Here is a 14,543-nt window from a genome sequence, read left to right as displayed (position 1 = left end):
ATGTTGGGTTTTATTTGCCCTGAGTTTCTTAACATAGATAGGTATTCCTTTTAGGAAAAGGTTTAAGATTTGACTAGTCCTTTTTTTGTAGGAAAAAGTTTAGCTCTATAAATATATGTTGTTCCTTCTAACTTAATGAGCAATCACAATGTAGTCTTAAAGGCTTTGAGAGTTTTGGTTAGGGAGAGAATTTGTGGGACACAAGCTTGATACATTATCACTTGTGTAAACCTCCCATGTAATCTGAGTAAATTGGTTGATGTTGTTTTTCTTTATATTTTGTACTCTCATATTTATATAGTGGATTGCTCATCTCCTTTGTGGATGTAAATCTTTGTGTCTTTTGGTATATTTCTCATTTGTCTTCTTACTCATGGTCTTTTGAGATTTGCTTTTCTAGCTTCCATATTACACCTAATTATTTCGGTTCAACAATAGATACTGCATTTACAAGCTACCAGCAGATGAACGATAAGTCAAACGGTAATCAATGCTAATATCAAACTAGACACAACTTCAAGATTAACATGTTACCTTATCTGCTAAAAGAAAAATCGGCCAATAAACTTGACCAGAGAATAATTCTGGTAATACTGGTATTTTCATCAAATCCATCTCCCTGTTGTTAGTTATTACACAAAAGTCTTAGCTTTTTATAAAGAACAGTTAAGGCATTGGGATCTGTCTGGGATCACAAGAGGACCTGATTGTCTATTGATTGCTTGGTGATAAGGGAATAAAGTGAAAGGGGGAAGAAGTCAAATAAGTTTGTCATCATAAAAAAGGAGGAAAATTATATTTTGACCTGTCTCTGAAGTTTTGATGATTTAACAAACTTCGAACCAAATCCCATGGTAGACTGAGAGTGTCCGTAAAATGAAAATGACAGTTGGCTAAAGGCGCAACTCTGCAACATCTGATGTGGTTGGTGCGCGCCTCTTGTAGTACAATAGACTCTCAGCCAACGTCATTACTTTGTGCGTTTGTGCCTACCCTATAATATGTTTATTCTCTATTGACACAAATAAGTTTTTGCACATCGGTATTTTGAAGAAAGCAAAAGCCTCATTCTCTCAGGAAATGCAACTCGAAGAACAACAAGGAACCTGATAGAGTTGTCATTGTTCGTAGATGTTAGGATTTATATTTCTAGATCTATTTCTAAGCTATAAAGGAATTAGACCAGTGTCAAGTTCTTGTGTGTTATTCCAAAGTTTAGCTAGAGTTAGCTGAGTTTGGATCATAAAGTCTAAATTGGCTAGAGTTAGCTGAGTTTGGATCATAAAGTCTAAATTGGCTAGAGTTAGCTTGTGTAGTGGGTAATATAAGTGTTGCTTAGATCTTGTCTGGTAGCAGAGTTGTTACAACCAGGGGAAGGAATTAGTAGGTTAATTCCTAGATTACTGGAGTCTGTAATATGAATCTGAGCTCTATTTTTGGTGAAATAGAGTTGTGTTGAAAATTCTGGGAGGACAGGTCGTGGTTTTCTCCTCCCTTGAGCAAGGGTTTCCAGGTAAAAGTTTTTGTGTCTGATTTTTATTATTCAAATTTCCACATTGCTATTCTATCCAGGGACTTAGTCCATTGACTGCTAATGGACGCATACATTCTAACAATTGGTATCAGAGTTTGGGCTCTCTTTTTGGTTACACCCAAAGAGAATCCAATTAAAACCTTGTGACAAAATCAACGATGCACCATCCGTTGGTTTGATGTCGTTTTCCTTAAACAATCAACCATGTTCGTTGATTTTGACCCTCGGTTTTGAACCATTTTTTAATAGTGACACCTAGTTGTACTCTTGTTTCAATTCCAAACAACATTTTTCTTACAAAATTGTGTTAAATGCATAGGCAAATGACCAAAGATAATGGTCAGAATAAATGAAGAAAATTTGGCAATAAGTAAAGAGATTCCTAAGTAAACTATTTGTAAAGTTTCAACAGTATAGTTTCAGAAGGTTCTAATTAGGATAGTGACAACTTTTTATGCTAAAATTCTAATTTTGTATTCCTAAGAACTAGTCCTTCTATTCTTGTTTACTGGTCATGTTTGCCAAAAATAGTTACTATTTCCAAATAGTACTGTCATTTCAGAATATTATTTCAAGGATAGATCTACAAATACAATGACTTATTTAACATTTTGACATATTATAGATGTTGTATTATTCTTGATGCCAACTTAAAATCTTAAGTTTATCCCAACATCTACAGTGGAATAGGTACAGCTAGCAGAGGTTGAGCTTTTGCCAAGGTAATACCAAATTTTCCCTCCATATTCAATTCTTTAGGTGCAAGTTCACCATGTAGCTTCCAATTAAATGTATTTACCAATGAACCGAGTGTGACTGGAATCATCCTGATAGCGAAAGGCAATCCAGGGCAATTCTTCGACCAACACCAAATGAAGGAGCTCAAAATCTCGACCTCTAACATCTATGTTTGACTCCCAAAATCTCTCTGGCTTAAAGTCCAAAGGGTCTTCCCATAGACTAGAGTCCCTCCCTATTGCCCATNTAGATCTACAAATACAATGACTTATTTAACATTTTGACATATTATAGATGTTGTATTATTCTTGATGCCAGCTTAAAATCTTAAGTTTATCCCAACATCTACAATGGAATAAGTACAGCTAGCAGAGGTTGAGCTTTTGCCAAGGTAATACCAAATTTTCCCTCCATATTCAATTCTTTAGGTGCAAGTTCGCCATGTAGCTTCCAATTAAATGTATTTAGCAATGAACCGAGCATGACTGGAATCATCCTAATAGCGAAAGGCAATCCAGGGCAATTCTTCGACCAACACCAAATGGAAGGAGCTCAAAATCTCGACCTCTAACATCTATGTCTGACTCCCAAAATCTCTCTGTCTTAAAGTCCAAAAGGTCTTCCCATAGACTAGAGTCCCTCCCTATTGCCCATACGTTCACAAGAACTTGTGAGTCTTTTGGAATAGTATAGCCATAAAGCTCAACATCTTCCTCAACTTCGCGCGGAATTAGGAAAGGAACTTGTGGGTGTATTCAAAAGGTTTCCTTCACGATGCACCTCAAGTAAGGTAATTTTGCAACATCAACTTCATCTATTAGTTTGCCTCTGCCAATTACTTGTGCAAGTTCTTTTTGTACTTTCTCCAAAGTATGTGGATTCTTGAGTAGTTCAGCCATAGCCCACTCCAATGTATTTGATGTAGTATCGGTCCCTTCTACAAACAAGTCCTGCAAAACTTTCTAATTTAAGATCCTATGGCTTAGATTCCATATATGAAACAGATCCAAAAAACATGTTGCTGAAATTTCTGAATTTTTTGTCAAGGGTAAAAGGGGGACCAAAGAAGGCGTGGCATTATTGCCACAAACATTTAAGCAAGCTACCAAAATACAATTAAATATTTGATAAAATGTTTGCTGTACCATCAAAACTTTTTGATGAGGTGATCGCATCATTCAAGATAACTGATCATCAATCTATGATAACCATTTTGCAGAGGACTATACTTTTGCAGGAGGAGAAAAAAAGAAGAAGAGATAATTGAGGTAGAAAATAAACTAACCAGACATAGTTGCTCGATATGATGCCTATCAATTTCTTCGGGGATAATGTTGAGAAGGGCATCTAAGACATGGATATTTGAACGGTTTCCCATTTCCCTTTCCTTTAGTAGGCCATTGACCAAACCACTCATAAGGTGATTAATCTTTGTAAAATAGTCAGTCATGCATCGCCTTACACCCTGTGGATCAATTTTATGAAGAAAAGGGAAATAGTCTACCAAATTGGGTTTACCAGCCTCAATCATGATGTTCCACACCAATTCCTTAAATTCCTTAGAAGAATCAGAAAATGGGTCAGTCAAATTTTTTGAGAAAACGGAGTTGGAAAGAAGATTCAGGGAAGTCCTGAAAGTTGCTCTGCCAATATTCACAGCTTCACCATTTTCCCCGCTCTTGTGACAATAATCAATCAGTTCATGGATTTTTTTAGTCCTCAGATGCTCATTAGCATCAAGTTTGTTACCTGAGAAGATGTGAGAGTTCATAATCTTGCGAAATCTTCTCCACTGAGAGTTATTGAGTAAAGGTAACCAAATAACAGAGCAATTAGAGTGATTGCAGGCACGAAGCGCGTCTGGAACAAACCTGCCCGAAAAGCTCAAATCTTGCTTTTGCATTACTTCTTTAGCCAAGATTGATTAAGAATTGACGACCGTGTTTATTTGCCCAAATTTGAGATTCATAATTGGACCATGTTTCTTTGCTAGTTGAGCAAGTGATATGTGGGGTTTATGACCAAGCAAGTGAAGATTACCGATAATAGGCAAAGGGAATGGACCTGGTGCAACTCTTTTGCTTCTTCTAAGTGAAATAACAACTCCATGCACCAAAAAACTGGCAAATAACAGTCCTACCAAAATGTTAACGTACTCCATTTAAAGAAGGAAAAGAGACTCCTGTATGAAATTTAACTCCAACAATACTCTCTCTCTCTTTTTTTATGAAAATAATTTTTGTATTGTTATGATGGAATGGGTGGTGCTTATAATGGTGGTTTTTTTATGGTGAATTTCATGGTAGTGATTTGAAGGTTATTGTAGTGATTTGTAGTGTTTACTGTATCTCAGTGTAACGATATTCAATTGTCTATATCACTGTATATTATAGGTTGTATGTTTTGTGACTATCAATGTATGTTGAGATAATACATAAATATGACATTTAATTTGTTTTAGCTGATAACTATAATTTTTAATTTTGTCAGTGTATAAGTACACACTTTAACTACTCAAAATTTGAACAAATAAATACTCGAATATTGCAGGTCATATGCGTGATATTAGTTGAGGCTAAGTTAAATGACACGTTTTATTCCTAATTAAAATCACTTAAAAAAATACTCATTTTGCAGGGATTATAATTGCCTTTTGTGGTTTTAAAAACTCCCACAATTTACTATTACAACAGTTTTAAATACCATCACAAATATTTCATTTAACAACCATTGTATACAAATTATTAAATCTCATTTAGCAGGGGTTTCTACATCCGCAATCTTTTTGACAAAAAAATAGTTTTTAGTTTGGTGGGGTAAATAACCTCCGAAATATAAAATTTTAATGGGCCATTTTGCGGGGGTTAACTCTCCCACAAGATTGTTATAATAACATTTTAATTTTGCAGAATTTGTATTGCATAATTATGAATTTTACCTTTAACGTGCGTGCGTGATTTGGGTGTATTTCACGCATTTTTCCAGGTAGGATTTGAGTGTTTATTGTTCAAAGTTTTGGATAGTAAAAATGCTTACTAATGCATTGACAAAATGAAAGGTCATATATGGATGCTAGTTTAACCAAGTTAAGGGTCACGTTTATGTATTATGTCTATTTCAAATGTTATACATGACATACAACAAAATACATAGATTAGCTGGATTTTTTCCCATTTTGTTAAAGACATAATACATAAATATGCTCTTCAACTGACATTTATGCCCTCCAATTTTTGAGTATCCATAAGTAAACATTTAAATTTGTATAAAATTGAACTGGTATATATGCATTTTACATGACATGACACTAAGACTCCGCATAGGGCCGTCTATTGGGTAAAGCAGGTAAAACAACAACTTTAGGGGCTCTTTTTTAGCAACCATGACTTATCTATAGACTTGTAGAAGTAGATTTTTTAGATTTAAAAAGATTGGCTACTTTTTTGGTAGAAGGATTAATATATATATATATATATTTCCACTTCACTATTCATATGAAAAGTTCATTTAGACATTTACTTTTGACCTTTTTCATTTCTTTAAAAATGTTAGAACACTTTCTCCTTGTTGTAAAACTAAAGCAAAATAAGATTAGAAATATAGAAGATGAAAGCAATAGAAATAGGGAGACAAGAGATGAGAGCTTTTCTTATTATTCCAAGTCTTCAAGTGTATACAATTTGAACCCTTATGCCTTTATTTATAGTGTAACATAGAGGCATACAAAAGGTTAGTCATAAACATGACATTAACATGAATATAATGGGGAGGTTATGGAATTGAAAGGTTACAAGAATAATGGTTATAAAGGTGGAGGTTGTGGTTATCTTCATAATGGAGGAAAGTAATGGAGTAACTTCTTGATGTAGTGGACATCCACAATGTATTATTTTATAACACTTCCCATTGGATGTCCATAGATAATATGCCTCGTTAAAACTTTACTAGGAAAAAACTCCGTGGGAAAAAATCCTAGTGGAGGAAAAAGAGTACACATATCTTTTAATACGCTTAGAATGTTGCCTCGTTAAAAACCTTACCAGGAAAACCCAATTGGGATAAAACCATGGTTAAGGAAAAGAGTACAACGCGTATTTTCTCCCCCTAATAAAAACTTTACTTGATATCTCGAAGACAATGCATTCCAATCTTATATCACAACTTCTCAAATATTGATGTTGGCAATCCTTAGTGAATAAGTTTACAAGATTATCACTTAAATGGGTCTTTGAACGTCTATCTCACCATTTTGTTGAAGATCATGTGTGTTTTTGATGAAATATGCTTTGTCCAACCTCCTTTGATTGTATTCTCCCTTCAATTGAGCTATATATTATTTCTGTATATGGTGGTTAAAATATCCTTAGCCAAAGGAAAATCACATATTTTCTAATTATGATAGATCATGATTCTAACCATACACACTCCCGACTTACTTCATAGATCAATATTATTTCTGTATGATTTGAAGAAGTGGTTACCAATGTTTGTTTCTTTGAATGCTAAGATATTGTTGTGCCTCCATATGTAAACAAATAGCTCATTTGCGATCGAGCTTTATGCAGATCAAATAAATATTCTGCATCTACATAATCAAATCATTTCTAACTCAGAGATTGATCATTTCAATTTTATACGTTGCTCGTCTTTTCTTCTCAAAGAAAATCACTCATTTTCTATGTGTTGAGTCACTTGCTTTGTTAGTTTCTTGGCATAACTTAAATGATATTATGACAATCCCCTCACATAACTTTATATATATATATATATCAAATAATCTTCTCGCATTTGCATAACCAACAATATGTAAGTGCACCAATTGCACTAATACATGACATTTTTAATCATTTTCATGAGGTTGAAAAGATTCTTTCTTTGTGTTAAGCAATCTCAGAACCATTGGGTACTTAATGGAATTGTTTTAAGACCTTTTAAATCCTTCAAGAATTTTCATATAACCTTAATCGTCTAGTTAGACATGATAATCAATCATTATTGTAATGACCCTCTTGGTCATTTCTGTGTCTTACCTTCTGTGTGTCGTTTAGAGCGTTCTTATAGCGACCCCAAGTCATTTATGACTCTTTGGGCCTGACAGTTTGTGTAACACCCCGTATCCGAAACGGACCAAAAATGCAGATTTTGAGAAGTTGCANCTGTATGATTTGAAGAAGTGGTTACCAATGTTTGTTTCTTTGAATGCTAAGATATTGTTGTGCCTCCATATGTAAACAAATAGCTCATTTGCGATCGAGCTTTATGCAGATCAAATAAATATTCTGCATCTACATAATCAAATCATTTCTAACTCAAAGATTGATCATTTCAATTTTATACGTTGCTCGTCTTTTCTTCTCAAAGAAAATCACTCATTTTCTATGTGTTGAGTCACTTGCTTTGTTAGTTTCTTGGCATAACTTAAATGATATTATGACAATCCCCTCACATAACTTTATATATATATATATATCAAATAATCTTCTCGCATTTGCATAACCAACAATATGTAAGTGCACCAATTGCACTAATACATGACATTTTTAATCATTTTCATGAGGTTGAAAAGATTCTTTCTCTGTGTTAAGCAATCTCAGAACCATTGGGTACTTAATGGAATTGTTTTAAGACCTTTTGAATCCTTCAAGAATTTTCATATAGCCTTCATCGTCTAGTTAGACATGATAATCAATCATTATACATATTCAAGTATTTCATCTATTGCCAGACTGAAATAAGTCTCATTGTATCCGCCACTGGAGAACATATCTCCATTTAATAATGTCAGGACTTCTGCGAAAACCCTTTATGCCCCGAGGCACAAACAATACTTTATATCTTATACGGTTATACTTTTGCACAATGATTCATTTGTACCCCACTGACATATATTTTGATCTATGAACTATAAGTTCAAAAACATTACTTTTCTAAGTGAAACAAATTATACTTGAATAGTACATTTTACTTGGCCAATCATTTATCTGTCCACATTATATGACAAATTCGAATTTAAGATCATCGTAACCACTTAGAGCATTGAGTGCTACTTCATATCAAAGATACCGTCGACGGTCATTTTGATTTGATTCCAATACGACATAACTTATCGAGATCTCTTCATTTTTCATCATTTTCAGGTACCTGAACCTTTGCCAAGGTTTTATGAAGTGTTATGTCATAGTGCTCTTTCAAAGCTGTTACCTCATTATCATGACCATTTTGATAATTTGTTCCTCTCCTTCCTTAAGGAATTTTACGTTTGGAATCGATTGGTCTATCACGCTTCTGACATACCATAGACTCTGTCCTTCAAGGATTATTTACTTGAGCATTTGCAGCTTAATTAAAATATTGGATCAGCAAATACATCTGACAAATTATTTGCAACATTTTGCAAATGAATTATCTCTTGAACTTCAAGTTCACTTTTTTTTTAACGAGGATCTAGATAATTCACCCCACACATAATTTCAGCTGCTAAACATATCTCCCCATCTTTGTGCATGGTGGAGCAATAAAATCATATGTGCACACATCAAATTTTTAGATGGAAATTATTTGGTTCCTGACCCTGAACCAATTGTGATGGGAGAACCTTGTTGGCTTGATCCATACACGTTAAATAAAGGGCAAATCACATAAATCCCACTAGTTTATGTCTTAATTATTAAGATTCCCAATAGTTTCAAATATTACTTCCTCTACCATATTTTATGATTAGGATACATGAGTCTGAACCATGAGATACATGTATCTGTCGAGTTTTAAAATTGAGATACAAAATTTATTTATTTAAATTAATTGGTTGTAACTTATTTCCTTAATTAGAGGAGTAATTGAGGATTTTCAAAATACATAGATAACTAATTTCATTTTATTATTCTTTGAAATAGTAAATTCATTAATATTATTAATATAAGATAAAAACATGTATATCTTGGTAATGTAATTTGATTAATTTCAAATTATTACTCTTAAAATAATAAATTCATTAATTTGATGTATCTATTATCAATATATGATGTATCCAACAAACTAAATATTTAGATACATGAGCGCCATACGAGTACATTCATATGTATCATAGAAGTATCTAGCATTAATTTCATGTATTTGTTATACGTATCTAGTATTAATTTTATGTATCTATATATATATATATATATATCTATATATTAATTTCATGTATCTTTTATATGTATCTAGTATGAATTTGATGTATTAAGTATCAATTGCATATGTTATATCCAAAAACATGTATCTCGAATACAGTGTAAACATATACATCTAATTATGTGTATCTAAATATGGAATATACAAAAAGAAGAAGCATATACATCTAATTATGTGTATCTAAATTTCATACGTTATATCCAAAAATATGTATCTCGAATACATAATAAGCATATACATTTAATTATGTGTATCTAAATATGAAATGTAGTTGAAACACATGAATCTATGAACAAATCACGACTGTAGAGTATCTGTCGTATCATTAATATCATTGTGTTGTTAAAAATTATGTATCCGAAATTTAATATATAGTGGATACATATACATGTTCAGATACCCCATTNTCCTCTCAATGGGGCGTATACATCGGACTCCACATTTAGCTCATGTGGTTTTATGTCGGTTATTAGTAGCTCCCACAGTTCAGTCAGACTCTATTGCATTGACCACATTTACAGTTCAGTCAGTATTTAGTCTCAGCATGTTATAAATTTGGTCATTGCATCAGTTAGCTCAGTATTCAGTATTTTCAGTATCTATATCATGTTCAGATTATTTCATTGTTTTATTGCTTGTTCAGTTATATGTTCTTTCAACTTTACTCTATCCTGCATGCTCAGTACCTTTCAAGTACTGACGCATACGTGCGCTACATCTTCTCGTGATGTAGGTTCAGGTTCTCAGCATCCAGATCACGCTTAGATCGATTCACGATCTTCAGTTCAGCAGAATTAGTTGGTGAGTCCTCATTCTCCGAGGACAATAGTCATGAGTTTCTTTTCAGTATTTAGTCCTTTAGTTTCAGTTTTGCTAGACTTAGCTGGGGCTTGTCCCAGCATTTCCTAGTCAGTTAGAGGCTATTTTCAGACATAGTTAGATTCAGCTTAGTGTTTTGAGTTCGATATTTCTTTTGTATTAAACTCTCAGATTCGATATATGCAGTTATAGTATATGGGTATTCCCCATCTTTTCAGATTTATTTATGATTTAGCTTCCACATCAGTTTATTATCTTTAGTATGCTCATGATCATGCCAGCAGGGTTAGCTTGGGATCACTTGTGGTCCTAAGTCCCGTGTCCGCATCTCGGGGGTAGCTCGGGGCGTGACATGGTCACCTGGTCGTTCGTTTGGTCTTGGTGCGAGTTTTTGTGTTTTGGAGCTTATGAACCTTGAACGATCATTTTCAATCAAAAGTTCAAGAAGATGACATCGGAACCCAATTCTGACGATTCCATCAGCTCCGAAAGGGTCATTTCAGGCTATTAGCATGGTCGACATGACTCCCGAGGTTTTTAGTGTGAGTCGGTGCGATTAGGCGTTTTAACTTTAAGTTTAAGCCTAAGTTTGACTTTGGTCAACATTCTGAGTAAACGCCCTCAGATGAGAATTCCGTCAGCGTGGTTAGCTCCGGAATGTCGAGTTTGGTCTAGATTGGCCCTTCTTTTGTGTCTGGAGGTTTTCGATATCTTTTCGAGCCCTTTTGTGGGTTTTGACTTAAAATGGCTTTTGGAAGTGGGACCTAATTTTTATCGAGATGATTAGTAAAATCTGACAGTACGGAGGCCGGACCTCAAACCGGATGCTCACCAGAAGTACTCAAGTAACCATTCACAAGTATCAAGTATCTGAGGCCGGAACTCTAATCGGATGCTCTATAAAGGTGCCAATGTAGTTGCTGAAAGAGTCCCAATTGATCCACGCTCATAAATGTCCATGGAACGCTGTTCATACTAAGCCAATCAATGTAAGGCCTTGGAACCGAATCGAAAATCAAATTCAAATCGCGAAGCAGAACTAGAGTCACCGATTTAACTCGTGAAGCCGTAACATCGGGTAAATAAGGATAACTATCATCAGATCAAGCGTATTGCCTAACTAAGGCCCAAACAATCAGACTCAAGTATGCTACACCAATCTACAGGGATCTAAGCCGGTCGAGCGACGTCGGGGCAAAACTAAGGCCTATCGGATCCGAATCATGTATTTCTAAGGCAAGCCCTAGTCAAACCTAAACTAAGGCCCAACATGCTTCAAATAAACAGTAATTAAGCATGCAAGCACTTCACATAGCGAAGAGGGTCAATTAATAACACAAAGCATGCTCACAGTTACCCGATAATTCTCGAAATACGCCGAAAACATGATTTCTAAACACCTATGCATGATTCAATAACTACCAACCCAGATCCCAACTAATCAACATGCATTCACACTCTCAAGCTCAATCTAAGAGAGGGAAACCGTAGCCTACCTGTAGGCCGATCACACGCGCTCCAAAATCACTCCTTCGGAGCTTTCCCTTTCCGAACTGTCTCAAAACGCTGCCCCGCTATTAAAAAGTAGAGTCACAACGTTAATACGGTCGTTTAGACACCAAAATCACAACAAATGGAGACAGGTCAATTTTGGAGTCAAAACAGGAATTGTGGGACCCGCGTTGGAAATTCCGAAATTATCTCCAAAAGTGGGTCCTAACCAGTTTCCCCCAGCTCATATCCCAAAACGGGACACAATTCGGGGCTCGGGAACAACACACTATCAACATGCAACCAAAACCCAAATTACACTAGAACGGAACAACAATAGCAGCAACTATTTACAAGAAAATATCAAAAACGAGGGTCCAGATGCTAAAACCAATCACATCATGATGATCTTCACGAAAAACCCCACAATCTAGACTTTTGAATCACCAGATTCGCACCCAAAATGACCACGAAATCACCTTCTAAATTTTCCCAAAAATTGAGCTCGAAATGAGCTAAGACAGCAGCTAAAACACAACTTTTTACCTCTAACAAAAAGTTAAATACGAAATCTAACCACGCCAACGCGTTTTCCTTGAAAAACCACTCAAGATAGCCCCAAGAATCACCAAAATCGGATCTAAAATGACTGAAATATCAAGTCTCAAAAATTCCCAAAATCAAGCTCACAAAAAGGGTGTGGCAGTAGGTATTTTACGAAAATTACCTCAAACTGGGACTCCAAATCACTATCCGAGATCACCAACGCGTAGTCCTTGAAAAATCTCACAACTTTTCCTTTTGAATCGCCCAAATCGGTTGAGAGATGAGAGAGTTATGAGGGTTTGAAGTTTGGAAATATGTTGTTGTTTTTCTGCATTTATTGCAGAAAATCTGCAATAATTTCCAAAACTTAAAACTCCGATGGGGTGCTCCGATCTCGTTCGGAACCCCGTGCATGCAAACGAGATATGCAACCATACCAAATTCGACATTTCAGACTCAACGGCGCAGTTGAAATTTTCATCAGAGGTCATCTCGATAAAAAGTGGGTCCCACTTCCAAAAGCCATTTTAAGTCAAAACCCACAAAAGGGCTCGAAAAGATATCGAAAACCTCCAGACACAAAAGAAGGGTCAATCTAGATCAAAATGGACATTCCGGAGCTAACCACGCTGACGGAATTCTCATCCGAGCGTGTTTACTCAGAATGTTGACCAAAGTCAAACTTAGGCTTAAACTTAAAGTTAAAATGCCTAATCGCACCGACTCACACTGAAAACCTCGGGAGTCATGTCGACCATGCTACTAGCCTAAAATGACCCTTTCGGAGCTGATGGAATCGTCAGAATTGGGTTCTGATGTCATCTTCTTGAACTTTTGATCGAAAATGATCGTTCAAGGTTCATAAGCTCCAAAACACAAAAACTCGCACCAAGACCAAACGAACGACCAGGTGACCAAACTGTCAGTCCCAACAAGTCATAAATGACTTGGGGTCGCTATAGGAACGCTCTAAACGACACACAGAAGGAAAGACACAGAAATGACCAAGAGGGTCATTACAATTATACATATTCAAGTATTTCATCTATTGCCAGACTGAAATAAGTCTCATTGCATCCGCCACTGGAGAACATATCTCCATTTAATAATGTCAGGACTTCTGCGAAAACCCTTTATGCCCCGAGGCACAAATAATACTTTATATCTTATACGGTTATACTTTCGCACAATGATTCATTTGTATCCCATTGACATATATTTTGATCTATGAACTATAAGTTCAAAAACATCACTTTTCTAAGTGAAGCAAATTATTCTTAAATAGTACATTTTACTTGGCCAATCATTTATTATGACAGATTCAAATTTAAGATCATCGTAACCACTTAGAGCATTGAGTGCTACTTCATATCAAAGATATCGTAACCACTTAGAGCATTGAGGACTATTTACTTGAGCATTTACAGCTTAATTAAAATATTGGATCAACAAATATATCTGACAAATTATTTGCAACATTTTGCAAATGAATTATCTCTTGAACTTCAAGTTCACATTTTTTTTAACGAGGATCTAGATAATTCACCCACACATAATTTCAGCTGCTAAACATATCTCCCTATTTTTGTGCGTGGTGGAACAATAAAATCATATGTGCACACATCAATTTTTTAGATGGAAATTATTTGGTTCCTGACCCTGAACCAATTATGACGGGAGAGCCTTGTTGGCTTGATGCATACATGTTAAATAAAGGGCAAATCACATAAATCCCACTAGGTTAAGTCTTAATTATTAAGATTCCCAATAGTTTCAACTATTACTTCCTCTACCATAATTTATGATTAGGATACATGAGTTTGAACCATGAGATACATGTATCTGTCGAATTTTAAAATTGAGATACAAAATTTATTTATTTAAATTAATTGGTTGTAACTTATTTCCTTAATTAGAGGAGTAATTGAGGATTTTCAAAATACATAGATAATTAATTTCATTTTATTATTCTTTGAAATAGTAAATTCATTAATATTATTAATATAAGATAAAAACATGTATATCTTGGTAATGTAATTTGATTAATTTCAAATTATTACTCTTAAAATAATAAATTCATTAATTTGATGTATCTATTATCAATATATGATGTATCCAACAAACTAAATATTTAGATACATGAGCGCCATACAAGTACATTCATATGTATCATAGAAGTATCTAACATTAATTTCATGTATTTGTTATACGTATCTAGTATTAATTTTATGTATCTATATAT

The 14,543-nt window shown here is 34.7% G+C and overlaps 1 pseudogene; it reads right to left on the bottom strand.

Moving 5' to 3' along the window:
- Positions 1-2,617: 2,617 nt before the first annotated feature.
- On the bottom strand, positions 2,618-4,433 carry LOC125848731 (geraniol 8-hydroxylase-like; annotated as a pseudogene).
- Positions 4,434-14,543: the final 10,110 nt, after the last annotated feature.

Source organism: Solanum stenotomum, chromosome 12 (genome assembly GCF_019186545.1).
Source record: "Solanum stenotomum isolate F172 chromosome 12, ASM1918654v1, whole genome shotgun sequence".
In the NCBI taxonomy this organism is placed as follows: Eukaryota; Viridiplantae; Streptophyta; class Magnoliopsida; order Solanales; family Solanaceae; genus Solanum; species Solanum stenotomum.
The sequence above is the reverse complement of the archived record's forward strand: the minus strand, read 5'-3'. Positions and strand labels throughout refer to the sequence as shown.